The sequence below is a fragment of the Lipotes vexillifer genome, unplaced genomic scaffold (assembly GCF_000442215.2).
Source record: "Lipotes vexillifer unplaced genomic scaffold, Lipotes_vexillifer_v1.1 scaffold2205, whole genome shotgun sequence".
Lineage (NCBI taxonomy): Eukaryota > Metazoa > Chordata > Mammalia > Artiodactyla > Lipotidae > Lipotes > Lipotes vexillifer.
In genome coordinates this window covers 85,174-88,050 of record NW_006772933.1, presented here as the reverse complement: position 1 = coordinate 88,050, position 2,877 = coordinate 85,174, and the positions used below count along the sequence as shown (strand labels likewise).

Genomic DNA, 2,877 nt, shown 5'->3' with positions numbered 1-2,877 from the left:
TTTTTTTTTTTTTTTTTTTTTTTTTTTTTTTTTTTTTGCCTTGTGGCTTGCAGGATTTTAGCTCCCTGAGCAGGGATTGAACCCACACCCTCTTCAGTGAAAGCACAGAGTCCTAACCACTGGACCGACAGGGAATTCTCCATGGGGTGGCTCTTTAAAATCACAGGGATTAGCTTAATAGCATCAAGAAGTGAAGATTGAAATGAGAGTGGGATTCAATACCCAAATCTCTTTCCAAGTTTTTCTCCCCTCCAGCCTAATTTTTCTAGGTTTTCAGATCGAAATAATTCTTTTGATGGTTGCTCTATTCTTTTTCTATGGAATATATCTTAAACCAATTTTGCATGGTAGGTCTTTTTCTAGTCTGGCTATTGAAATACAAACTCTTCCTCCAAAGTCCGTTCTCTCAAAATTTGCATTTATGGTTGAATTCTTGGAACTGGCACAATCTGCTTAAAGCAGATGAATTGAGCTACTGAATTCCGGTCTCATCTAGTGATTTTATTTTGGGAAAATTTATGTACTATTATCATCTCAGATGAAGTCCCGATAAGTCATGCCTGCTAAGTTTCACGGTTCCTTCCACCTTTCCTTTTCCTTCTTCCATAGTAGTCTTAGACCAAGGATGGCGCACATACCTCTGGCCACCAGAGAGAGATTAAGTGTGGCTGATTTACCACCATCTCCTGTCTCTGTTGGCATCCATTGTGGTGTAACTCAGTCTGCCTGATCACTGGTGCTTTCAGTTGGTATCTAACAAAGTGTGGCTGATTATACTTTGTCTTTTAGAGATAATCAGGGTCTCTTCATGAGATCTCACTTCATTCATTCAGTCATTCATTCATTTTGTGATTCCAGAGCTCCTCTTTTAATCCATTAGTCCTCCTGTGTTGGGGCATGTGGGAAATTCTGCATTCTCTACACGTCATACTTAACCCATAGTAAACTCATGTGGAGGCAGGTGGTGGAGGACACTTAGTCCTATTGAACTAGACACCTTCAGCCATTTAAAATCTTCATAAAGGAACCAAGTTGTTTTTCAACCATGCTGAGTGGGGTGCTTACCTAAGGATTTTACAGTTTTTCTGACTATGTCCTGGAGGTTAAAGAAAGTCCTACTTCTCCCTGGATCGCTTGACTTTAACTGAGTCTTTTTATATTCTCTTCCCACTCTCTTAGTTCTTGAATTTGGCTCTGTTACTATTCTTCAAACCACTTCCAGGTATAATCACCAGCAAAAAACTGTACCTATGTGTAAAACTTGATGAGTTTGGGGATAAGAACACGCCCATGAAATTACTAGCATCATCAAGGGCATAAACATATCCATCACTTCCCAAAGTTTCCTCCTGCCCTTTGTATTATAATTATTATTATTTTGTGTGTGCTAAGAACAATTAACAAAAGATCTACCCTCTTGGAAAATTTTAAGTATACAATGACATATTTTTAAAGCTATGGGAACTAAGCTATATAGTAGATCTCCAGAACTTATTTATCTGCTACTGTCATTTTCTAGCTTTATTGAGGTATAACTGAAAATAAAATTATGTTATTTAAAGTGTACAAAGTGATGATTTGATACATGCATACATTGTGAAATGATTCACCCCACTGAGTGAATTAGCACATCCTTCATTTCACATATTTATCCCATTTTTGTGTGTGAATATGTTTAAGTTCTACTCTCTTAGCAAATTTCATTTATACAATAATTATATAATAATTGTATTGTATAATTATATAACAATTATATAGTGTTATCAACTATAGTCACCATGTTATACATTAGATCCTCAGGACTTATTCATCTTATAACTGAAAATTTGTACCCTTTTACCAACTTCTCCCTAGTTTCCACTGGCAACAGATTTTCTACTCTGTGTTTCTACCAGTTCATTATTTTTTTTTGAATACACATATGGTTGATACTATTCAGTATTTGACTTTCTCTGTGTGTCTCATCTCACTTAGCATACTGCCCCACAGATTCATCCATGTTGTCACAAATGTCAGGATTTCCATCTTTTTTAAAGCTGAATATTCCATTACCTGTATTCCACATTTTTGATCCATCCATCCCTTGATGGACACTCATTGTTTCCATACTTTGGCTATTGCTGGATCATAAAGTAGTTGTATTTTTAATTTCCATACTGTTTTCCATAGTGGCTGTACCAACTTACATTCCCACAAACAGTGTACAAGTGTTCCTTTTTCTTCACATCCTTGCCAGTATTTGTTATCTCTTGTCTTTTGATGATAGCTGTCTCAACAGGTGTGAGGTGATATCTTATTGTGGTTTTGACTTGCATAGTCCTCATCATAGTGACGTAAAGCACTTTTTCGTGTACTTGTTGGCCATTTGTATTTTTTTTTGTGGGGGGAATGTCTATTTGGGTCCTCTGCCCATTTTTAATAAAGATTATCATTATCATTTTTAAAATATTTTTTGCTATTGCGTTCCTTGTATGCGTTCCTTGTATGTTTTGGATATTAACCCCTTATTAGATATGTGATTTGCAAATATTGTCTCCCATTCCCTTTCATTTTGTGGATGGTTTCCAGTGCTAAGCAGAAGCTTTTTAGTTTGATGTAGTCCTAGCTGTCTAATTTTTCTTTTGTTGCTTTTGCTTTTGGTGCCTATCCAAAAGATCATTGCCAAGACCAATGTCAAGAAGCTTATCTCCGGGCTTCCCTGGTGGCGCAGTGCTTGAGAGTCCGCCTGCCGATGCAGGAGACGCGGGTTCGTGCCCCGTTTCGGGAGGATCCCACATGCCGCGGAGCGGCTGGGCCCGTGAGCCATGGCCGCTGAGCCTGCGCGTCCGGAGCCTGTGCTCCGCAAATGGGAGAGGCCGCGACAGTGAGAGGCCCGCA

The 2,877-nt window shown here is 38.4% G+C and overlaps 1 protein-coding gene across 1 annotated transcript in view; it reads right to left on the bottom strand.

Moving 5' to 3' along the window:
- Window positions 1–2,877, bottom strand: part of LOC103071063 (disintegrin and metalloproteinase domain-containing protein 18) — a 74,255-nt gene that overhangs the window by 16,142 nt on the left and 55,236 nt on the right. The window lies entirely within an intron of this gene.